Source organism: Prionailurus bengalensis, chromosome A2 (genome assembly GCF_016509475.1).
Source record: "Prionailurus bengalensis isolate Pbe53 chromosome A2, Fcat_Pben_1.1_paternal_pri, whole genome shotgun sequence".
In the NCBI taxonomy this organism is placed as follows: Eukaryota; Metazoa; Chordata; class Mammalia; order Carnivora; family Felidae; genus Prionailurus; species Prionailurus bengalensis.
The window spans coordinates 150499378-150525620 of NC_057348.1; the positions used below are offsets into that span (position 1 = coordinate 150499378).

Consider the following 26243-nt stretch of genomic DNA (forward strand, 5'->3'; position numbering starts at 1 on the left):
CCAAAATCAGACACAGTACCAAAGACCGAAGATATCAGACAAATATTTCTCATGAACTTAGATGTAAAAACCCTTCACAGGATATTAGCAAATGAAGTTTAACAATGTATAAAAAGATTATTGGGATTTACTCTAGACATGGGAAGCTAGTTTAGCATTTGAAAATCAATGTAATCTGGGGCGCCTGGGTGGCTCAGTTGGTTAAGCATCCAACTTCGGCTCAGGTCATGATATCACGGTTCATGAGTTCGGGCCCTGTGTCAGGCTCTGGGCTGACAGCTCAGAGCCCAGAACCTGCTTCTGATTCTGTGTCTCCCTCTCTCTCTCTCTGCCCCACCCCCGCTCATGCTCTGTCTCTCTCTCTCTCTCTCTCAAAAATAAACATTAAAAAAAAAAAGAAAGAAAATCCATTTAATCCACCATATCAAAAGGCTAAAGAAAAAAATACATGAGTATATCGACTTACAGAAAAAGCACTTGACAAAATTCTTAATAAAAATTCTCAGTAAATTAGGAACAGAGGGGAACTTCAACTCGGTAAAGAATATCTATAAAAAACCCATGACTAACGTCACCCTTAATCGTGCAAACCATATGCTGCTTCTCTAAGCTCAAGTAGAAGGCAAGGATGGCTGCTCTCACCAATCTTATTCAACACAATTATGGAAGCTTTAACCAGCCAATAAGGTAAGAAAAAGAAATAAAGAACAAACAGATTGGAACAAAGAAAAACAAATTCTGTGCCTGTTTGCAGATGACATGAAATTCTACCTAGAAAACTCCAAGGAACCTACCAAAAAATCCTAGAACTAAGAAGTGAGTTCTACAAGGTCACAAGATACAAGATTAACACACAAAGATCAATCACATTTCTGTACACTAACAATAACCATGTGAAAACCTAAATTACAAATACAATGCCATTTACAGTCATGCCCCCCCAAATTGAAAAACTGATAATAAAACGTGTAGGATCTGTATATTGAAAATTACAAAATACTGATGATCAAAATAAAAGAAGACCTAAATACTGGAGAGACTTACTACTGATTGGAAGACACAACACAATAAAGATATCAACACTCCCTGAATTGATCTATAGATGTGATGCAATTACTAGCAAAACCCCAGAAAGACTCTGAGATACAGATAAGCTTATCCTAAAAATTATATGGAAAGGGAAAGTCCTACAAGACCTAAAGCAATTTCGAAAAAAGAGTCAAGTGGGAGGAATCACTCTTCCTGATGTTAAAGCTTACTATATAGTCGCAGTAATCAAAACAGTGTGGTACTCACACAGAAAGACATACAGATGGATGGAAGAGAATAGAAAATCCAGAAATAGGTCCTCACAAATATGCCCAACTGATTTTTGACAAGCATACAAGGAATTCACTGGAGGAAAGATAGCCTTTCCAACAGATGGTGCTGGAGCAACTGTACTTAAAAGAAAAAGGAAAAAAGAACCTCAACCTAGACTTCGTGTCTTATACAAAAATTAGTTCAAAATGCATCATACACTTAAATGTAAAATTATTAAAACTTTTAGAAAAAAACTTAGAGAAAACCTTAAAGTCAAAACCTTAGGACTAGGGTAAAGAGTTCTTAGACTTGACACAAAAAGCACAACACATAAAAGAAAGAACTGACATATCGGACCTCATCAAAATGAAAAACTTTTGCTCTGTGAAGTACCCTGTGAAGAGGATGAAAAGACAAGCTAGAGTGGGAGAAAATATTTGCAAACCACATACTGGACAAAGAATTTGTATCTAGAATATATAAAGAACCCTCAAAACTCAACAGAAAAAAAAAAAATTCAACCAGAGAATGAGCAAAAGACCTAAATAGACATTTCACTGAAGAGGATATACGAATGGCCAAAAAGCACATGAAAAGCCATTCTACATCATTAGCTGTTAGGGAATGCAAATTAAAACTATGAGATATCAGGGGCACCTGGGCAGCTCAGTTAGTAAAGCACCCGACTTCAGCTCAGATCATGATCTTATGGTTCGTGAGTTCAAGCCCCCACCTCAGGCGCTGTGCTAACAGCTCAGAGCCTGGAGCCTGCTTCATGGATTCTGTGTCTCCCTCTCTCTCTGCCCCTCCCCACTACATACCTAGCAGAATGATAGGGCATGGCAAAAGTTAAATACTTAAAAGAAAACTAAGGCCTGAGAAAGTTATTACTAAGAAGGATAACAATATAGGCAATTGCCACCTATGAGCCTGCTCTCTTCCACCTTGAGAGTGTACTTTCACTTTGACCACTATTATTAAACCCTTGCTTTAAATAAAAAACAAAGAATACAAACAAACAAAAAAACAATATAAAAGTATTTAACTTCAGAAGAAAATGCTTTTACTATATGTAATATCAAATTCATTTTTAGTAAATATATAACAAACACATCATTAACGGAATTAAAAATAACTCAAAGTATTAGGGCAAAGAAAAGGTAAGTTTAAGACAGTGCCCAAAAGAAATATAATACAAACCACTATTATAATTTTATTTAATTTTTAATTTAATGTTTTTTGAGAGACAGAGAGAGCACGAGCATGAGCAGAAGGAGAGGGGGAGAGGGAGAGAAAGAGAGAGAGAGAAGCCCAATGTAGGGCTCAATCTCACAACCCTGAGATCATGACCCGAGCTGAAATCAAGAGTCAGACACTGAACCAACTGAGCCACCCAAGTGCTCCACCACTATTAGAATTTTAAATTTTCTGCTAGTCACATTAAGTAAAAGTAACAAAAGGTAATCATTTTATATAACTCAATACATTCAAAATATTATCAACTCAACATGTAGTCATTATTTTTTTAATTACTAAGGAGATATTTTATAACTTTTTGTACTAAGCATTCAAACCCCAGTGAGTATTGTACACTTAGCACACATCTCAATTCAGACTAGCCACATTTCAAGTGCTCAATATCTACCTGTATGTAACTCATGGGTACCATATTGGACAACAAAGGTCCAAGAAATGGCTTAAGATAACAGATATATATCTACCTTCAGACCAAGAGATTAAGTCCAATAGTCTGAAAGGATATGGTATCAATAGCAATGTGTATACAATCTCATAATTTTGATAGGATTGTTGATCCCAGTACAAGAGAACTTTCTGAATGGGAATCAAAAGAAAATTGATTTTGATAGCTAAATGGTTAAGTGGCCAACTCCTGATACTGGCTCAGGTCATGATCTCACGGTTCGTGGGATCAAGCCTGGTGTGAGCCTGTAAGGGATTCTCTCTCTCCCTCTCTCTGCCCCTCCCTGACTTGCCTGCACTCACTCACTCTCTCTCTCTCAAAATAAATAAATAAACACTTAAAAATTTTTTTAAAAAGGGGCACCTGGTGGCTCAGTCAGTTAAGCATCCGACTCTTAGTTTTGGCTCAGGTCATGATCTCCTGGTTTCAAGAGTTCAGCCCTGCGTCTGGCTCCTCCATGCTGAGGGTACGGAAGCTGCTTGGGATTCTCTGTCTCCCTCTCTCTCTGCCCCTCCCCCACTCACGCTGTCCCAGTCGCTCTCAAAATAAATAAACTTAAAAAAATGTTTAATTAAAAAAAAAGAAAATTAGAGAACATTTGCCTTCAGAGAAAAGAATGCAAAGAAATAAAATAAATTAAGTTCTTTTTTGCCAATCTCCAAACTTCTTTATGTGCAGTACAGTGTAAGTCTTCCAGAAATTATTAGCATTATGACAAGTACATTCATTCACTTCCCCACAATTTTACACATCATTTCTTCCTCACTTATCTGTATCAATTCCCCTTTTACTATCATGTTCAGTATCATTGTATTGGAAATTCTATTAACAAAAGTAAAACCAACTCACATCCCAGCCTTAAGAATGGGTTTGACGATATGTGAAAAGGGAGCTTAGAGTATAAAATACTAATTCAAATAGAGTGAAGTCAAGAATTACAACACTTCCAGGGTGCCTGGGTGGCTCAGTCAGTTAAGTGTCCAACTTCAGCTCAGGTCATGATCTCATGGTTCATGAGTTCGAGCCCCGCGTCAGGCTCTGTGTGGACAGCTCAGAGCCTGGAGCATGCTTTGGATTCTGTGTCTCCCTCCCCTTCTGTCCCTCCCCCCGCTCACACTCTGTCTCTCTCTCTCTCAAAATAAACAAACGTTTAAAAAAATCTCTAAAAATAAACATAAAAAAAAAAAGTTAAAAAAGAAAAGAAATACAGCTCTTCCATCTGGGAGTAGGAAAAAACAAAAAGGGCAGGGGTAGAGAGAGGACACTAAATGTGGCAGGGGATGAGGGAAACCTAATATTGCTAAAGGAGATTAGAGGTAGTAACAACAACAGATCTCTACGAAGAAAGGGTGGTCTACTCTTGCATTCAAAGCAACTTTCTGAAATAGTAACCAACTCAGACCTTCTCTTTCCAATTTCCTCGGGGATATAGGTGTCAAGCCTTTCTGTATGTAGGGTTGGTTAATGAGGAGAAAAGAAGACCATGAATCATGCCTGACAACTCTTTGTCCACCCATAAAAACTGATAATATAAATTGATAATTTATAGGAATTGATAATATAATCAAGGCCTACATTAAATTTGCCTTCTGAACCAATGAGAGTTAGTAAAATAAAACAGACTAGAACAATCTCTAATCTTATCAACTCATGAAATTTCTCAGATGTGGTGCAAGATCTCTTGCATCTAACTTATGCCTTCAAAGGATCATTCTGACAGCTATATATTAACAAACCATAAAGAAAAGGGTAGAAGTAGAGACATCCCTTAGAAGGCTGCTGCAATTACCCGGCAAGAGATGATGGTGGCTGTGGAGATGGTGAAAACTGGTTGAATTCTGTGTATGTTTGAAAGGCAGAGCCAAGAATTTCCTGATGGAATAAATGTAAGAATAAGAGAGTCAAGAATGATGCCAAGGTTTCTGGCCTGAGCAGCTGAAAGCTGCCAACATCTGAGACGAGGAAGAATATATTGGTGAAGCAGGTATGGGAGGACAGATTTGGGAGGGAAGAGCATAAATTCTATTTTGGACATGTTGAATTTGAGATATTTAACAGTGATGCCAGTGGAGATATTAAGGAGGCAACGAGCTATACAAATCTAGAGTTGAGGAAAGTAGTCTCGACTGGAGAAATACATTTGAGACTCATCAACATTTAGAAGGTATTCAAAACCATGAAACTAGCAGAGATCACCAAGAGAGTGAGGGTCAACAGACAAGATAATCGTGCACGGAGTTCTGGGATATTTCAATGTTTAGAGGTAGGCAAAGAGAAGAAAGAAAGACTACCAAGAAAGACTAAGAAGGAACAGCCAATAAGTTGTAAGAAAAACCAAGGGAATGTTGTATCCTAAAAGGCAAATGAAACAAGTGTACCAAAGAGGAAAGAGCAAATAACTTTGTCAAATGTAGACTGATCACATAAGAAAAGAATTGACTCCTAGATTTACCACTGTCATTGTTAGGAGACCTGAACAAAAACAATCAGTACAGTGAGTGATAGGGGCCAAAGCCTGACTGAAATGGGCTTGAAAGAGAACGTGAGAAAATAACTAGGATAAGTACATTTAGACAATGCTTTAAGGGGTTCTGCAGCAATGGAAATAGATAAGAGCAACAGAAGATATTTTTATGAGGGTAAAAATTACAGCATATTTGCCCAATGATGGGAATGATCCATGAAAGAAGAAAAAATTAATGATCTGAAGAGAAGGAGGAAAATTGCTAGACCAATGTCCAGAGTAAATGAAAGGGGATGGGATCTAATGCATTAATCAGAAGAACTGAATTAGATAGGAACAAAGACAGTTCATCTATAGTAACAGAAGGCAAATGTCTGTGAGTCAGACTAGCAGGTACATAGGTGTGGAGGTGGAGGAGTCTGAAGAAGAGTTCTTCTGGCAGTTTCTATTTTCTCAATGGATTGGAAACAGGTCCATCAACTGAGAGTGAGTAAGAAGAGGAAGGTTGGAAGTTTGAGAAGAAAGGCAAGGGTATAACTAGTCATCTGTGAGAGGGAAAAATGAGTGGACTAAGGAAATAGACTATGACTGCCAGACAATATTAAGGGATGCCAGAGGTTTCTTATTATGAATCCAAAGTGAAAAGTGCCCATCATAATTGTATTCTTCAGTTGCTTTGAGCCATACAAGTGCAGACATGAAGTACTCAAGAGAATCTGATTTAACTAGAGTTGATGTTTTGCCAAGCGAGTATGAAGAAGTAAAAAAGGAGCAAGAGAGTAGAGGGCATATGAGAGGGAATGAATATAATGATTGATCACTAGGTAATGAATGTATAATAGGTAAGAAGAAAGAAAATCAAGGGGGCAAAGGGCAGTCCACAGACTGGAGGTCGTAGTAACAGTAAAAGATTGAGTTAGAATAGTAGGCAGAATGAGCAGAAAAGACAGATGGCAGAGGGGGTTACATGAATTGAAAATCAGGGAAGGGTTCAAGTTATTGGTGATAAGAAGGTGTAAGATATAATCATGGAGTGAGTGACTGAGATGAGGTGTTGAGCAAAATCTTGAAAGAAGAATTTTAGGACTTAAGAGGCCACAGTACAAGGACTGGAAATGGTATATGTTGAAATTATGAAGAATTAAAAGAGGCATAGTGCCAGCAAGAATAACAGTGAGCTAGGAGCTTTAATAGTCAAGAAAAGAGCAGACATAACCCAAGGTGCAGTAGGTGACAGCAAACAAGGGTTTATGGACAATATAACCTGTTAACAGACAAGCTTCACGAAGAGAAGGAGAATATAAGACATCTGCCCTATTTTCAGTCTCGGTGGAACCAGGCTTTCTCTTCAACTCCTATTCAGTGGAGGAAGTCAGAATGGGAAATAGTTTCAAATCTTAGCGCATGGGATTCCTCACTGACCTCTGAAGATGGCATACAAGAAAAAAAAAAGAACTTAATAGCCAACAAGTAAGAGGGCTGCAGGGGAAGCAGTGTTTCCAGAAAAGTAGAGGAAATGTTCAGGAAAAAACCAAAGATACAAGAAATTTTGCTGATGATGGAGAGGAATGAAAAGAGAGGAAATGTTAAGAACCTTGTGGGGATTAAAGTGTGAGACTGGTGGTGACTGACATAAAAAGGGATAAAGAATACAAGATCAGTCCTGATATACTTCAGGCAAGTAACAGTGTCAAGGCTGTGAATGCTGGAGGCAGGAATGACTGTAAGAAGCTCCCTGTCAAAAGAAGACAACAAACAGTCTTGGGAAGCACACTTAGTCTCAGGGCAAAGGGCTTCCCCTTCAACCCTAATGATAGCTTGCAAGAAAACTATAAGGTACTTGCAAGGTTGTAGAATTTCTGAAAACTAATAAAAGGCCAGAACCACACCTAGTATCTAATAAGCACTCAAAGATAAGTTTTTATTAGCTCATCAAATGTAAAATATAATTATTGTAGCAAAAAAGAGATTCATCTTACATTTTCCTTTCCTCAGCTAAATGGATTTCCCAAGTGACTGCCAGGTAAACAGTACCAAAATGGACCCAGAAAACTCATTTCAGAAAGGAGAGGAAATCTTTGAGGTCAACTTCTTTGTAGTGTTCACCTATCTCAGAAAACCCACCCCAATGGTAGAATAATTTATTAATTCAACAAGCATATATTGAGCACCTGTTATGCACCAACTACTATTCCCAGAACCTGGGATATGTCAGGGAACAAACACCCCTACTCCAGTAGATGGAGATCAGCAATAAACAGTATATATAAAGAATAAATGGATTTATAATATGTATGAAAAGAAGTATTGAAAAAAAATAAAACAATGCAAAAATTAAGAGAGAGGGGCCTGTGTTCTAACTGTAAATAAACAGTCAGGGCAGGCCTGACTGAAAAGATCATTTGAGCAAAGGTCTTAAGGAGTTGAGGTAGCTATGTGGATATTTGGAAAAGTAGTCTCCAGGCAGAGCAAACGGCCAGAGCAAAGGTTCTAAGGCCTTTACATTTAGTTCTTGCTACTACTTGGTGGTAATTCATTTATTTCTTTTTCTCTTTGAGCCTCTAATCCTACCCTCTTCCTCACTTTAGCAGTGGATGATAATAATAGCTAATATTTATCAGGTATCAAGCATTGTTCTAGGTGTTTTAAAAAGATTAAATAACTTAATCCTTATCACAGATCTATGAAATACATGTTATCATTGCCTCCATGTTACTGGGAGAGTTTCAGAGTTAGCAAGTGGCAGTCTTGAAGAAGCACATGTATCTTCTCTCCTATGAAACTTAAGAACATTCAGTACAAGCTGCCTCAAGTTTTTTCTAATAAATAGAATCTCTCAGACTACACATTCAATAACTATGAAAGTGTTATTGCAATGTCTTCCTGCCATTTTTTCAGTCATTTTCTACACTGAATGGTCTTGACTTCGGCACTTACATCTTCCTTAACCTCCCCCCCACCATCTGATTTACATTCCTAGGCTTGTGAAATTGCTTTAACATGGTTCATGACCATTACACCACAAGCCAAAGGGCTTTCTCTATACTCATTCTCCTTGCATGTTGTACTGGACTATGTCACTTCCTTTTCGTCTGAGAATAGAAGTGGTACCATATTAGATCTTCCTATTTTTCATCTTTGTGACTTCCCTCTCCTGGAAAATTTCTTTGTTTTCCAAAACTTAAGCTTTTCCGTCTTCCTTTTACCTCTCCAATTATTCCTCTAATAACACTTTTTTCACTTTGACCTCTTAAAGGCAGAGGTCCCAAAAGTTTAATTTGGGTCCTTTGTGCTTCCCTCTCTGTTATCTCACAGTCTCCCATAAGATTTATCCACCAAGTAGGTAAGTATTTATGGAGCGCTTACTATCTGTAAGGTGCTAGCTAAGCCACTTACAGTAGATCAGTGAACAGGACAAAAACAAAAAACAAAAAAAAACCCCTCTGTCCACATAAAATCAAATAATTCTATGCTACCAAGGACACTCAAAACCATCTTCCCTTAGATACTATTTTAAACACATCACTCTCCTTACTCAAAAAAAAAAAAAAAAAAAAAAGAACCTTGCCATGATTGCAATGATTGCCCTCTTAACAACCACATCTAAATTTCTCTGCCTCAGTTCAAAACACTCCATAATTATTTTCTATCATACCTATCCAGTTTCATTTTCTATTACTCCCTGATTCAAAAGAATTCCAGGCAGGCCAGTCCTTTGATTATCCACTCAAACACATTACTTGTGTTTCCAGCTGGTCAAATGACTACTGAAAACATACATCTAGTGCCTAAACATTAACTGTATTGAATAAAAAAATAAGTCTTCAAAAATGAAGGTTTTCTGATTCTTTCCAATGTATAATAACATATTGTAACAGCAAACACTTATACAAGGTTCACTATGTGCCAAACGTTATTCTAAGAGCTTTACATATGTTCCCTCATTTACTCCACACAACAGTCTTAGCATCTCTATCTTACAAATGCAGAAGTTGAGGCCCAGTCAGGGTAAAGTAACCCACCATAGATCTGACAAGTAGTGAATGGTACAGCCAAGATTCACACTTAGGCATTCTGGCTCCATACTATACCGCATACTCCTGGTAGGAGCAAAAAATAAAAATAAGGAGAATTCAAAGAGTTTGCACAGAAAAACATAGGCTATTAAAAACCATGTTCAACTTGGGGCATCTGGGTGGGTCAGTTGGTTAAGCATCCAACTCTTGGTTTTGGCTCAGGTCGTAATCTCACAATTCGTGGGTTCAAGCCCTACACTGGGCTCTGTGCTGACAGCACGAAGCCTGCTTGGGATTCTCTCTCTCCCTCTGTATCTGCCCATCCCCTGCTCATGCTCTCTCTCTCTCTTTCTCAAAATAAATAAACTTTAAAAAACAAACAAAAACTATGTTCAACAATGAAAAATCATTTAAGTTAGTCCTTTGCTCCAAATACTGAAGAAAATATTTTCTTTAATATGATGCCAAGTTTTAAAAATTATAGAACTTTGGGGTGCCTGGGTAGCTCAGTCGGTTGAGCGTCCGACTTCAGCTCAGATCATGATCTCACGGTCTGTGAGTTCAAGCCCCGCGTCAGGCTCTGTGTTGACAGCTCAGAGCCTGGAGCCTGCTTCAGATTCTGTGTCTCCCTCTCTCTCTGCCCCTCCCCGGCTCATGCTCTGTCTGTCTGTCTGTCTGTCTGTCTCTCTCTCTCTCTGTCAAAAATAAACAAACATTAAAATTTTTTTAATAAAAATTAAAAAAAATAAAAATTATAGAATTTAGTAGTACATAACAAAAAATACAATCTGTAAACACAAACACATCATATATTATTCAGGGTTCACCAAAGCTGCTGAAAATATTGTTAAGCAAGACAAAAGAATATATGGTGACACATGACTAACAAATGTTCTTTTGTTAGCATGCTTGTATTAAAGTCTTTTACTGTCATACTTGCTTTCATCAGGATCAAAATACATTTGAATACAATGCAGGGAAGGTAGCTACCTTAAAAAGAAATTACTAGCTTCACTTTTTGGAAGCAAAACTCACATTAGGACTGTCTCCAGTATGAGAGAAAGATTTTAGAAGTAAGGAATCTCAAAAAAGTACCACCAAGCATCAACTTCTAAAAGTACTCTTCAACCTATCACTAACTCCGTGGCTACCAAATGATCTTTTAAAAGGTTCCTAAGGACTCACTTGGTAAATTCATGAAGCTATTTTATAACCGATTACATAAAATTAAAAATGAAAGAGGATTTTCCATAAAACAATCTTAGAACAATATATCACTAACATATAAGCAAATGAGGAGGATCATACCTATCCTTTTCTTCTCTTTCCTGTTTCCCCTTTCCTTCTGGCAAAGAAAAGACAAATTTGTCAGGTTTTGAGCTGCAGAGGTTAAAATACACAACACTGGACAAGGACACTAGTTTGATTTGGAAAAGACAAAAGTTTATAGCCTTCCCAACTCAAACTGACAATCTAACTTAGAAAAAACCCCTGACGTATATAGCCAAAGGCAGCAAAGGAGCCAGGGCCATCAATGCTTTAGTCAAAAATGCACAATAGCCATTATTCGAATTTGAAGTTTTCTCACTTATTTTCTGCCTCCCCTCCCTCTTCCTGGGTTTAAAATGCACCTACCTCCTGGCCACCCAAGGCAACCCCAAAGCCACTAGCACAAAATCAGCTCCACCCCAAGAATTACATGAATAAAGAAAAGCAAACTATTATTAAGAATTTGGGATTTAAGTTATTAAAATCTGAGAGAGATTTTTTAGAGCAGGGAACCATTTTCTCCCCCCAACCACCGCCTGTGACCTTTATAAATGGCTCCACGCTCCAAGGGACTAAATTAAAATTTCCTGGGAAAAGACTGGATTGGCAGCTAGCTACCTCTGACGATATTCTCAAATACTAAGATTCTCCTGTACCGTATATTGAGTTTTACTTCCCTCCCACATATACTGGTGGCAATGAGAAAGATATATAATCCTTCTCAAGATTCTCCTGCATAAAGGAATCTCAACTCAGTCTTAAATCCAAAGTTAACATATTAAAGCCCGTTAACCCACCCAAGAAGGCAACAGCTTTCTATTCTAGTGACCATTTTAGATAGCACACATGATCAGCTAAATAAAGAAGTAAAAAATGTCAAAAATAGCTCTGTCACATTACCAGGATTAAGGAGGTCTTAGGATATAGGGAATGTTGAGGAAAAACAGACATTTCCCAATAATGTACTATATACTGCATCATCATCTGTATCCTTATCAATATTTCCTAAGTACCTAAAAGGTCCATGGCATTATAGTAGGTCATGAATGTTATAATATCAGGACTGAAAATAATTGGTAAATAAAGAAAATTTAATTTTGAAGTCGTTGCAAGCACTATAAGCTTGAGATGGTTTCCTACTCCATGAGAATTCTTGAGATCTACATGCTATATACTGTAGAAAAGGAATACATGTGATACTGAAGGAAGCAATAAGAGAATAAATGGCAATACAGTATTATTCACCTACTATTTACAAAGCCAGAAGCAAGAAATCTATTCCCCGCCCCTGCTTTTAGATAAAATGTAAAATTTTCCTTCACAAATGTAAAATTTTCCAGAAATACAAAATAGATGAAGAAAGTTGGTTTAATGAAGAGTCAACAAAACAAAGAAGAGAAGAACTTCAAGGGTCTCAGAACTTAAGAAAAATTCCAAATAAAACAAATATGGCTAGATCTATCTTTAATACGTTTGTAAAAAAAAAAGGATAACGAAAGAAAATCCAAGAACACATTTTCGCTTAATAATGTCCCTACATTCTTCTTTAGCCTGCTGACCTAAACTTTCCCATCCTTAAGTAAGCGTGAAGCTGACAATATTTAGAGCTCTACTTTATTAGAGTTTTCTGCCATTTCTTCTGTTCTAATCAGGTCATTATCAAACTCTAAATATATTCAATAATATATACTTAGCTGTACCATATGTACTGTTCAGATGTAAGTTTCCTAATAGTCCTTCTGAACTCATTCACACATAAGAGGATGAGGCATAAATTTCTCTTTTACAAGTGTTCCATCTCTTATAATCATGTAATTAAGACTTTTATTTTCTAAACTCGTATTCCTCAATGAAAGAATATCTAAAAATTTTTTAAAACACTGGTAGATATTTTTTATAGAAATTTTTTGAGAGTGTTATTTGAGTAATCACACATCACTTCCCTTCAGGCCTGGATAATAAACTGCAGTTTACTATCAAAGATAAATAGACCACATTTCTTCAGTTCTCTATGCTCTAAAACCTTGGTGTCATATCTGAATGTAAGGGACTGAAGAGAAGATGGAATCAATGCTGCCAAATTCTACAGAATTTCAACACTAACTTCTCAGTGGCCCCTTACCTCAGTGGCCTAGTCATTAATTTTTCAAACTCAACTGTCAACCCCAAAATATGTGGCAACCTACTCAAAAGGAATGTTTCTTAAAAAAAAAAAAAAAAAAAAAAAAAAAAAAAGGCATGTTTAATATGTTATCTGCTGCCTCCTGACCATCTCTAATGGTCCCTTACTGTTTAGCAGAGGAAATTCAACCTGACACTGAATACACTTTTCATAACCTAGCTCTACCCCAGTATACTAACTTATCTGACACCATTTCCAGAAATTAAAACCCTGTTCCACTGAGGTCAGACTCCTTACAAGTCTCCATATCATGCTGGTCACCACCAGCATTTGCTCATGTTTCCTAACCTTCCTGGAATGTTCTCCTTCTGGAGATGTTCCATCTATGCAGATAGTATATATTCTTTATTCAAGTCCCACTTTCTCTAGGAAGTCTCACTCCTAGAACTTGAGTCTGAAGGTATCCCTACACTGACATATTGGACTCAGACTACATACACCACACATAATTCAGACACTGCTTTGGATGGTGTTAATTAAATTACTGTGAAAATTTACCCAACGAGATAATAAACTCTTAAGAAGAGGTTGGACCATAGATCAAAAGGTGGATATGTAAGTACTCAAAGACTATTTGACAAGCCGATTATATCATCTTGATAAAAAATCAAGATATTTTATTATGTCAAAAGAGCTCCAGTACAAATGAAATAATGTGATGACTAGGATTTGCTTCAAAATCATCCAGGTCAAAGAGTAGGGGGATGAGAAGTAAAGTAAATAGGGGTATAGATGAAATCAGATTGGTTATGAGGTGATAACCTATGAAGCTGAGTGACAGCTACATAGAAGTTGGTGTCACCTTTTTTTTTTTTTTAAGTAGGCTTCATGCCCAGTATGGAGACCAAAGCAGGACCTGAACTCACAACTCTGAAATTAAGACCCACGCTGAGATAAAGACTCGGATGCTCAACCTACTGAGCCATTCAGGAGCCCCAATTGGTGTCTACTTTTAAACTTGTTTAAAACTTTTTGACATTAATAAGTTTATTTAAGTATTTTTTAAATGTTTACTTATTTTTGAGAGAGAGAGAAAATGTGTACATGTGTGTACAAGTGAGGGAGGGTGCCGGGGGGGGGGGGGGGGGAGACACACACAGATTCTGAAGCAGGTTCCAGGCTCCAAGCTGTCAGCACAGAGCTGGATGCGTGGCTAGAACCCACAAAATGAGAGACCATGACCGGAACAGAAGTCAGATGCTCAAACGACTGAGCCACCCAGCACCCCAGGGCTAAAGTATTAATATGGTCTTTATTTCATTTTAAATGACAAAACCAAGATACGTTATAACATGTTCTTTACCCAACAAATACCTAGGTCCCCAGAGTAAGAAGACAAATTTCCGGGAAGATCTAATTTAACAGGGAACTTGTAGCACCCTAATTCTAAGGATTAATAAAATTAAGTTTTAAAGAAAAAAAAAGTGATCAAAATGGGGGGGGAGGAGGCTCTCTATCAAAAGAATAATTCATCTTATTACCAAAAGGAATTCTGTTTATACTTCAAATTTTCAGTCAATTACAGCATTCACAAAAAGGTCCATCCAAACTTCAGGAAATAAAAAACATCAGGAAAAAAATCAAGGATACAAAAAGTAGAAAAAAAAGAAGAAAAAAGTTGCTACAATGTTCAATAATACAAACCAGCCAATACTATTTCAAGAAATCCACAATCTGAAGACACCTATTGCCCTCAACAAGGAATGAATTAATAGGTTCTTAAATAATCAGAAAAATTAGCACTTCCTCTTTATTCCAAGGACTGAAAAAACATGCTTAAGAAATTTCAGATATTTGGCTTCAATGTATCTGTTTGTTGCTAAGGAATGCTCTACCCCTTTGATATTTTAGTCTATAGCTACTTTTCAAAAATCAATCAGCATTTTCCTACATCATTCATTAACTTCTTCCAAAAGCAGGAATGCAACACCAGCTATGTTTAAATGTCGTCATTTTATTCTTCTAATTACACTGCTTTTTTTTTTTTTTTTTTTTTTTGCCTTGACTTTTTTTCCAGGATGGTTTTAGAAATAAACCAAAATGATTATTTTTGATTTTCCCTCTCCATACTTTCTCTCAACACTCAAGAGGTAAGGCTTGGGTTACCATAACTAAAAAAAACATACTACTTGTTTTTGAAAAGATACCGGAGGGGGCGCCTGGGTGGCTCAGTCAGTTAAGCATCCGACTTCAGCTCAGGTCATGATCTCAGTTTGTGAGTTAGAGCCCCACATCAGGCTCTGTGCTGACAGCTCAGAGCCTGGAGCCTGCTTCGGATTCTGTGTCTCCCTCTCTCTGTCCCTCCCCGTCTCTTTCAAAAATAAATAAACATTAGAAAATTTTTTTTAATGTTTATTCATTTTTTTGAGAGACAGACTGAGAGTATGAGCAGGGGCGGGGCAGAGAGAGAAGGAGACACAGAGTCCGAAGCAGGCTCCAGGCTCTGAGCTGTCAGCACAGAGCCTGATGCGGGGCTCGAATTCACGAACTGTGAGGTCATGACCCGAGCTGAAGTCGGTCGCTTAATCGACTGAGCCACCCAGGTGCCCCCAAAATAAATAAACATTAAAAAAAAGAGAGAGAGAGACTCTTATGAAAAAAAAAAAAGATATCAGAGAAGTACATAGACAAATGGTGAGGTTTATCCTAATAGTGATATATCATCTCCTCATCACCCAATGCAATTAAAGTTTAAAACAGGACAACACTCTTGTATAAACAGAGTTTTGTAAGAATGAAACCTTCCTCACAAATAAAGTTCTTAGGAGAAAAATAAACCCATCCTCAAGCTACCTTGTACTTGTAATATCTTGAAAATTAACTTTTTCTAGCAAGTAAAAGTAATAATCATCTTTTTGGTAGCATGTAAATTCTCCCTTCTAGTAAAAGAAAACTCTGTTACAGTAGGCTAATCTAAGGAGCCAAAATAGTGTTGACATTTTCTCTTCCATAAACTAATTTCCGATTAAAAAGTAAAAGAATTATACCATGAAAAAGAAATGTGACAAAACCCACTGGATTATACTACTACACTTGGAAAAGTTAACATTTACCACACAATCTTTTCCTTTTTTTTTTTTTTTAGTTTTTTTTTTAATGTTTATTTATTTTCGAGACAGGGAGAGACAGAGCATGAGCAGGGAAGGGGCAGAGAGAGGGAGACACAGAATCTGAAACAGGCTCCAGGCTCTGAGCTGTCAGCACAGAGCTCGACGCGGGGCTCAAACTCAAGGACCGTGAGATCATGACCTGAGCCGAAGTCGGACGCTTAACCGACCGAGCCACCCAGGCGCCCCCACACAATCTTCTCTAATAAAGAAGACCACATAGTAACAAGATTAAAAACAATTTTGAAAAAAAGTTCTTTCAGAAAACCACTGTGTCATTAAAAAGTCCCACTTATCTTCTTTCCTTGCATCACTACATAATTGAGTAAATTATTCCATCTTTAAAATTTGCATAATCTCAGAACTGGAGAAAAATGTTTATTACTATCATTAAGTTATCAGGGATATTGACACATTTTATATAAGAATGGGCATTTGTAGATTTTGCTAGTATTTCTGAAGTAACAAAATTTTTTTAAGATAATATTTTTTAAATCTCAGAGTGTGTTAAGTTTTATCCAATACATGCTATTCCAATGGGATCAAAACCATTTACAAGTTCCATTTAGATTAAGAAATCCTTTGAGAAAAGTATGTAGTACATTCTAGTTATACTATTTCTAGAACACTAAAAATCTCTATAACCTATTTCCCTACTGTTTTTCTTTGGAACCAATTGAGCTAAGTGTATCTTCCTTCACTAAAAGTCAAGACAGTACTACACTTAATGTCAGAAAGCTAACTGACAGAGGCTGAAATTTTCCCAAATTAAAACTTTCTGTTTCACTTGAAACAGGTCTATAAAAATAATAACATGAGTTGAAATAGACTCAATTGAGTATTACTGGCAGGTACAAAGCACACAGACATGCACGCACACAAACGAAGAGTGTAGCTTCTTAACCTTAAAACCAGGAGGAGGGAAGGAAAGGGAAGCATTCTGAAATCATACTGTTGAAACTGAGAAAATACTTTCTTCGTTCTCTTAAGCATTTAACATCATTTTTAAAGTAAAATTCCCCTAATGCAAGGACTCTTTTGACACTCTCTTTCTCTTACAAAACAAGGAGTTGAAAGTTACTGCTAGTGAAATTGAAGGGCACTACAAAAATTTTCCTGCATTTTGTCATTTGATTTTAACAGTCTCACCCTAATAAAATTAAAGATTTGCCTATGCAATCTTATGACAACAAATATTATGTAATAAGTCAACTTAAAGTAATTCATGTTCAAAAACCTTCCTAGAGAAATCTATTCGTCTGAAGGATTCCACTACTGAACCTGGCAGAAAGTATTCCAAACTATCAAACAAACAAACAAACAAACAAACAAAATGCACGAAAGTATGAAGCTGCCATGTTTAAGTTACATCTAAAAATGTAAACCATACAAAAATATTCTGAAATTATAGCTCCTGATTTCCTTATCAAAATGTCAACAAGATTTAAATGCCTTCTTCAAATGTACTAAAGATCCCAAAGTAAATTCGTTTTGACTTCCAAGGGCTGAAACTAAGAATTTAATGACTGCAGGAGAAAAGTGTGGAGTGGAGAAAATTACTTGAGAATATACTTAATGAGGTAAAACATCTCTACCAAAGATGTATTACCATCATTTATACTTTTCTGCCCAACAGTCCTCTCCTAGAACACACTGCTTACCAATCAGCCAAGTATGACTACCAAGGGTTTTCTAAACCTGTGTGTTAGAATTATTTGCAGGTACAAAGTGGAAGGCTTCTCCACCAGCGTATGACAAAGAAAAACGACACATTTCAGAGTTGAAGATCAACTGTATTGAACACGTTCCTACTAACAAACTAAATGTAAGTAATTTTTAAAGGAAAAACCTCAAGTTATAACTCAGGACAATCTTGCTACGTAAATTGCTTGAAATTCTCAGAGTAGGGATTTAGTTTCCCCAAATTGGGGCTTAAAGTGGCTAAAAGGAAAAAGGAAGTTTTGTAAACAGCTTTTCTAACCTTGATTTATATTTGATAAAGCAGAGCACTTACCACAATTGAGTAAACATAATGCTAAATGAAGATTCCTCAAGTATCACAGGTAAAATGTATAAAAATCACAGTAATAATGTGCAGCAGTGATGAAAAGGGAAACTGTATGTATTTGTATTTACACTTGAGGTACATCACTTTGCAAATAAGAGGGATACTGCTGCATGAAGTTGCTACTATGACTTTTAACATTTTTACCTACGTCTTAAGAACACAGTGTCTTATTTATGTTAAACTTGAAATGTTGAAATGTATGTATCTGATCTGGGAAATCCTGTGTTCTGTTAATTCTTTTTTTTCATAGTGGTGTGATTGTAGTCTCCTTCTTCCCCTTGTGCCATCAGTCAGGGCATTTCAATTTTGCTTTCGTCAAAAAATGGACCTCATGAACCACTTTGTGCTCCTAGTTTTCTGCTTTTCAATGTAGATAATGATGACAGTGAGTGCCAACAAATGCATGTAAGGGCATAGCTTTGTCATTTCTTTTCCCAGCCCCCTTCTTTTCTGGAAAAAATGATGGATTTAATTCTGAAAAAAAAAAAAAAATTCACTTTCCTTTTGCATACATACCCAACAAGTTTTCAAGAGAAGACAATTTATTCGGATTACTACCATTCTAGAAATGTTAGAAAGAGAGAACTTCTCAAATCCAAAAATACTAAGTCTGATATTAGCTGGAAAGGAAATTTCCACTGGAACCATAAATATGTCATCAAGTAAGCTGAACCTCAATATAACTTGCTTAGTCAATAATCAATTTTCAGTAGGGAAAGGATCTGTAACCCACACAGAACCGGCAGATAATCAAAATCTCCCTTACATTTTCGTGTGGAGTTCACAGAGTGATTTGGTTCTATGCCAGATTTATCTTATTTTGAAATGCCTAGGCTAATTTGTTGGTATAATCAGAGTTCACATTAAGTGTCCTGGGGAGAGGTAATTCAGGAGAATGCTTAGCAGCATGGAGAAACCGGTTAAAAATAGAAGGAGAAAAAAGGTCCCACCAGAGCGAATAATCCACAAATAGATCACTGAAAGCAAAAGGGAAACGTTCCTCTCCCGACCCGAGTAGCCTGAATAAATGATCTCCACTCGTAACGTTTAACAGTATCCTACCTCACTTCATTCACTTCCCAACTTGACTTTTCAGGGGCCAACACGGGGCATCCCTTTTTTCTGCAAGTGTAGGTTGAAAGAATCTGTATCGAAAAGAGGGAAGGAACGGACAATTCCCAAGAAAGCTGTGAAACAGGTGGGTTAGATCGAGCAGCAGCAGCAGCAGCATCTGGATACTTAAGGGGCAGCTTTCAAATGACAGATGTGGTCAAAGGAAAGGCTGCAAATCGGAAGAAGCGCTAGTGTGGCAGAGAGAGTAGGGGCTGATTGCAAGCACGAGAGGGGGGCAAAGGGTGTCTCCGGAGTGGCAGCAGTGGAGCAAAAAACAAACAGCAGGACGAGTGGGCAGTGATGAGTAGTGGGACTGCTGAGCAGCAACAACTCGGGTCAGAGTGGAAGTGATGGCTTGGGTCTTGGGAGACGGGGGCTACCGGGACAAGGACGTCAGGGAGGGGAAAGAGGGCTGGGCAAACAAGGGAGCACTGGGACCCAAGATTTCTGCCCCTACAGAAACGCAGGGGAGAGAGCTGAAGACGAGAAGCCGCCTCGGCTCCCCCAATTGAGGAAATTTTCGAAGGAGTCGGTGCTCGCCGCCGCGCTGCCTTCTGCCCCGCTCCCTTTTCCTGGTGGTAACTGCTGTGGCGTAGAGGGGAGAGGGAGGAAGAGGAGGAGGAGGAGGAAGACCGAGGAGGAGGAGGGTGAAGATGAGGCGGGGGGTGGGGAGAAAGGGGGGTGCGGCCTGCACAGTCCCAGCGAAGCCTCCGCTCTCTCGTAGCCGGTCAGCCCCGGGTTTCCCCTAAGCCCAGCCCCGCATAGACTCACCCGCCTGCCTTGCCTCGCTTTTCCCTTAGCCGACTCCACGCGCTGCCGCGTCCTCACAAGAGACCACTGAACGAGTGTCGGGGAAAAAACTCTTCAGAACCGGGCCTGATTGCTTCAGCGAGTCCGACCTTTACGGCTGAGAGACAGACTCTCAGCTTTCGGTGGGTTCCACAGCCAGACGGGCCACCATCTTACATTAGGGTAAGACTCCTCCGGCCTCCGGTGCGCAGGCGCACGCCGATCCGGCCGGGAGGGGCGGGGGAGGGGCGGGAGGAGAGCCGGGCGGCCGCTCCCGCAGCACCCTGGGAGTTATAGTCCGCGGAGGGTAACCGCCCAGCTGCAAGCCGGGAGTTGAAGTTCTCGCTCGGAGGGTGGACGGGATGGCCCGCCTCACGTGGCCGCTACACTGCTGCCTTTCTTCGTATTTTGCTTCGTTCTCTGTCCTCGTGTAAAGCTCCGCTGTCATTCAGTCGCCGGTCCTCGTTAGCGGCTCCGTTTCCTCGGTGTGTGCTCAGAACGGGGATACCAGAACTAGGGCGAGCTTAACCAATTTAGGGGGACCCGGGAACGTCTCTTCTCTGCCCCGCCCACCATAGGTATTAAAGGAGGCGGGGTAGAGGCAGGTTGTCGGTAGGAGGAGCGCGGGATTTGATCTGGGGTGAGACCTTGACTCTGAATTGGCGTCTGTTTGCGAAAAGTGAGCGTTAACTCCTTTTCCCGTCTTTGCGCATTTTGGAGCCACCACCCTTGATCCCATCCTCACCGTTAATCTCCAGTGAGGAAGTATCCTAAATTGTCCTGTACAGATATACCAGAGAACGATGGAGCCATGCACTTAGAGAAACGTGTTTCTAATGATATAAATTTGAGAACATTATGTGGACTTCGCTGCAGATCATTGTTAGTTCGGTGTTCTACCTGTACGGCTCTGCGCATGAAGTTCACCAACCACCACACATCAGTACATCCCAACGAATGTTCAGAATGTACTCGCAATCCCCACGAGCGCCGACGAATCCTCAATCACAAAAATCAAGTTCCTGATCCCACCCGCTGGTCTCCTAGAGCTCTGGTGAAAGTGGCGCTCGAAGCACTCAGTTTTGCTTATTGCGTGTATTCTTCGCCCATTCATACAATGAATGCTCAGTGGGCTCCTCCTGTGTGCCTGGCACTGTTCTTTATATGGGAAGACGACGGTGAGTAAACACGAAATTCCCTGTTTCTATTCTAAGAATGCCTGTATCTATTCTAGGTGTGTTGGGGCGAAGGAAAGGGGGGAGGAGACAATCCATTTTTTAAGTGTATGATTAAAATGCATAGTATATCATAACTGATGAAAAATATAAAACAGAAGGAATAGGGGAAAAGGTTGCGATTTTAAATCTGTGAACCTAATCTAGTGAGAATCCTTCATTTCATTCTTTCTGGTTTTTAATACATTGATTTCATTGATTTTTTGTATTTCAGTTTCTTCACTATCAAGGCTAGAGACAACAATTTATTTGGTGAAACCTTAAAGAACTTGATAAACTCGCGATTAACCATAAATTTGAAATTACAAAATCATGAAATTACTGTGTAGCAAGGAAATTTGAGAAATCATTTGGACTCACCTTTAGTAACCATCTAAAAACATTGTGAGTAGGAGATGTGTTTTTTAAAATGTGTGTGTTTTTTTTCTTACTAATTTTATGCTGGAAGATAAAGTAATGAAAAGAGCAAAATAAAAAGAATCCTTACCACTATTAAAGATTAGAGCCATTGCATTAAGAACTGAAAGGGATGTTAATCCTCATCTATCGAATCCAGTGTTTCACAACATTGTTTTAACCCAACACCTTTTTTAAATGACAAATATTTTCATAATATCTCCTTTATTAGCCTAAGATGAAATGCATAGATAATATAACCTGCATACACATGCATGATTTGGATTTAAATTGAATATAAAGTATAATATAAAAAATACAAAGAAAGTAATTTATAATACGATTTCTGTTTCAATGCATAAATGCTCAGACATAACGATTCTAGAAAATATAATCAAGCCGTAAATCAAGTGCTGGCATTTATAAGTAAAATCCCCATGAATGTGAAAGCTACAACTGACACAGGTGTGGTGTTTCCACCACCTCTGGTGAATGATATTAATCTGTCTTCAATGTCTACTGTACCTGCAATCCTAAAACGTTTACTGTTACAATTATGTAAAAGTAGAAAACAGCTTTGCGTCCATATGTAAAATAGGTCAGGTTTTAGGTACAGATAGTTATACACAGGTTTAGTTTACCTACACTGGGTCATTCAAAAGCCATGAGGGACACAAAATAATTTTTCCAACATTTTGCAAGAAGTCTAGGTTACCTGGCCTCTCTGCTCTCTAAAGACCAGGAATACCTCCCAGAGTATCCAGCACTAGGGGGCAATACCACACCTGCTGAGGGTCATTCCTTGATCGAGGCTCACAGCAAAGAAGTGACATTTCCTGGGTCACTAATTAGTGCCCTCTTGTGCCAGTATTCTTTTCACTGCTCTAGGTTACCAAATTTTCACATATGTGTGTGTGTGTGTGTGTGTATGTATGTATATATATATATATATATAGCTCATAAGACTTAGCCATATAGTATGTAATCTCATATCATTTTAAAAGTTAATTAGCATTAAATTCCATTATCTAACTTGGTTAATGATTACTCAGTGTAGGATATATCATCTATTCACACAATAAATGTTGTTTACCTTCAAGCACTATGCTAGGTGCTGGTAGTACAAAAAATCAGAGGTCAGCAAAACACTGTATCTGTCCTCATAGAGGACAGTGCATAGTAGAGGAAGCAGAGATTCGATAATAAGACATGTAAATACAATTTCTTAGATAAGGTTATAACTGGTGATGAATACTGTGAAGGTGTTTATAAGATGTTATGAGAAAGTATAAGAGAGGAACTTAATTTTGATGCGTAGGGAAGAGGATAGACAGGGAAGACCTTTACAGGTTAAGAGAAGAAATATGCAGGGACCACAAGGTGGAAAAAAACCTTCTTAGAAGGCTAGTTAGTGTCAGGTCTGGTGAGCAAGAAGAGGAGCAGTGTAAGGTGAATTTAACAAGAGGCAAGGACCAGATCATCCAGGGCCTTTTACACCGTGGTAGGAAATGTAGATTGTATTCCATGGGAAAAGGAAAGCCTTTGAGGGAAAGAGGCATGATCTTTTTTTTTTTTTTTTTTTAATGTGTATTTATTTTTGAGAAAGACAGCGCAAGTAGGGAAGGGGCAAAGAGAGAGGGAGACAGAGGATCCGAAGCAGGCTCCGCACTGACAGCAGAGAGCCCGATGCTGGGCTCAAACCCACAAACCGCGAGGTCATGACCTGAGCCAAGTTGGATGCTCAACTGACTGAGCCACCCAGGCACCCTGGAAAGAGGCGTGATCTGATTTACAGTTTTAAAAGATCATGCTATTGAATATCCATCACTGAGAAGGTTATTAATTTAAATTTTGTACTTCCATTCTCTAGAATATTACATAGCTATACAAAAAAGAGGAAAAGAATTCTATACTGACCTGTAAGAATGTCCATGTTGTATTGTTAGGTAAAGAATAAGTAAGGGGTCTGGCTGGCTCACTTGGTGGGACATGTGACTCTTGATCTCAGGGCTGTGAGTTCGAGGCCCACGTTGGATGTGGAGCCTACTTAAAGTAAATTTTTTTTCCAACTATAAAAGAATAAATTACAACGTAATATATACAACAAATACAACATAATACAGTATAATGTAACCTATTTTCTTAGGAATAAAAAAGAATCAATCCAAAAATATTTGAATACATTTTCATTGAGCACAGAGAACGAATGGGAGGCTCCATACACATCAGATATTTAGAGTGTGATTGGTTACCTTGGGGGATTGCAACTGGAAAGTAGTGGAGGAAGAATATAACTTTTTCTTTATAAATTGCTGGATTGGCTTATTGTTACGTATATGAATTAGCTGTAAACATTTTTATAAAATAGAACACTGCTGTGTGGAGAATGGATGGGAGAAGAACAAGAACGGAAATGAAGGGGCGCCTGGGTGGCGCAGTCGGTTGAGCGGCCGACTTCAGCCAGGTCACGATCTCGCGGTCCGGGAGTTCGAGCCCCGCGTCAGGCTCTGGGCTGATGGCTCAGAGCCTGGAGCCTGTTTCCGATTCTGTGTCTCCCTCTCTCTCTGCCCCTCCCCCGTTCATGCTCTGTCTCTCTCTGTCCCCAAAAATAAAATTAACGTTGGAAAAAAAAAAAATTAAAAAAAAAAAAAAAAAGAACGGAAATGGAGCAACTAATTTAAAGAACAGTTCAGGTATCCAGGTGGCGGTTCTGATTGTGGTGGCAGCGAAGGCAGCAAACAGGTGATGAATTCAAGATCACCTTGGACTTGGTGATGCACGGGACAAGGGAAGTGTTCTCATAAATGGCTCTCAGATTTTCTGACCTAAATGGCCTTATAAATGGTGACTCTTTTGGTAAAGAGAAGAAGGATGAATATTGAAACAGCATCTGGACAGAGATGTCCATCTAGACGGAGATGTCTCCAGCTTCGTTGGAGAAACTATGGGGTTTTAGGGAAATAACAATTATGCGTTTGAAGTTGGCGAACTTAAAAATTGTGGCAGTTGTATTTTGTCCATCTTAGTGGTTTTTCTCTAATAGTGCTTATCTACTTGAGTTCCACCACAGCAGCAGTATATGTAAGTGTATATATATATATATAATATATATATTATACATTATATTTATAATATATATATATATGTAAGTTGGGCTTATCTAGGCTGAAGGAGAATGAAAACTGGAAAGGGTTCGTTGGCAATCAGTGCTCTGGGTTGCTTCCAATTTTTTCAACCTTCATAAATTATTAATATGTGAATATTTTAAATAAATAAAATTTTCAAATTATTCTTGGAGTATAGTCTCAAATGTAGACCTACTGGGCCAAAGGAAATGATCAGTTTTATGACCCTTGTTATAGCCGGATTGTTTTAATATTAATGAATATCAATACCACTCTGTTTGGGGGGGCCTTTTTTCTAAAAACCCGTTTACTTTAGGTTTATCTTTTTTTCTTAGTTTCAACTATTTAGTGACAGGTTGAGTGCTAAATATTGAGTGTTGGTAGTGAGGAAAGCACTAAACTCCTCAAAGATCTTAGGCTTTAAAAGGGAAGACAAAAAAAAAAAACAAAAACCACAAGTAAACAAAGTAATAAGCAAATAAAACCCTACTTCTATGTTGTCAAAGCATTAGGAAGTAAAAGGAACAGAGTAATAGAACTATCAGGAGGGGATTTACTTTAGGTTGCGAAGCCTCTCTAAAGAGATAACTTAATCTGAAAGTTAAAGGTTTAGAAGAGATGACTCATTTACAGAATGGCCCATGCCAGAGACCAGGAGGCAGGAATGAGTTTAGCATATTCCAGAAATGGAAAGTTAGCCAGTGATCTTAGATAGAACAGAGGAAGGCAGAGAAGTAGAAGATGAAGTTAGGAAAGAAGGCGAAATACAGATTAAATGGGGTTCTGCATAGAATTTGGATTTTACTCTGAGTAGGAGACAATTGAACGGTTTAAAGCAGAGGAGTAACATAAATCAGTTTATCTTTTTGCAAGATCAGGGTGGCTGCCCAATGTAGAGAATGGATCAAAGATGCGTGGCAACAGTACAAGTGGAGAGACCAGTTAGGAAGCTATTGCAGAAGTGCGGCCTGGAGATAATAAGTTTAGACTAGGTCAGGGCTGGGACTAGGGTTAAGTGAGGGACACATTCACCTTGGGCAGAAAATTTAAGCAAGCACCAAAAGACGTAGTAATCAAGGTAAATAATATTTTGAGATAATATGTTTAAATCAAAATGAATGCAAAAAAACCTCCACGATGGACAAAATATTAAAATATAAAATAAAGAGAAGATCCAACCCTAAATGGGCAAAACCCTGCCTCACTTCCCTCCCCCCTAATCCTGGCCCTGGTTCCAATAAAATTTTAGTTACCGAAATAGGTAGCTGGCTCACAGGCTGTAGTTGGCTGCCTCAGTTTTTTAATCTTTCATGGAAGAGGAAATACAAATGGCCCATTCATATTTACCCTATAACCCAACAGTTCCACTCCTGGAGGGGTGTGTGTACAAATGAGTGTGTATAAATCTGACACATGTAAGCCAGGAGACTTAACGGCAGCATTAGTTGCAATAACAAAAGCACTAGAAACAACCC

The 26243-nt window shown here is 38.4% G+C and overlaps 1 protein-coding gene across 6 annotated transcripts in view; it reads right to left on the reverse strand.

Annotated features, from left to right (window-relative positions):
• Positions 1–20233, reverse strand: part of CNOT4 (CCR4-NOT transcription complex subunit 4) — a 147399-nt gene extending 127166 nt beyond the window's left edge. For 3 of the 6 annotated variants that reach the window (XM_043589627.1, XM_043589624.1, XM_043589629.1), the window contains exon 1: positions 19995–20225. The gene's annotated coding sequence lies outside the window, so the exon portion shown is untranslated. Of the gene's footprint in view, positions 1–19994 lie in introns of all 6 variants that reach the window. The other 3 variants (XM_043589628.1, XM_043589625.1, XM_043589630.1) reach the window with 2 other exon arrangements.
• Between the last annotated feature and the right edge of the window lie 6010 nt (positions 20234–26243).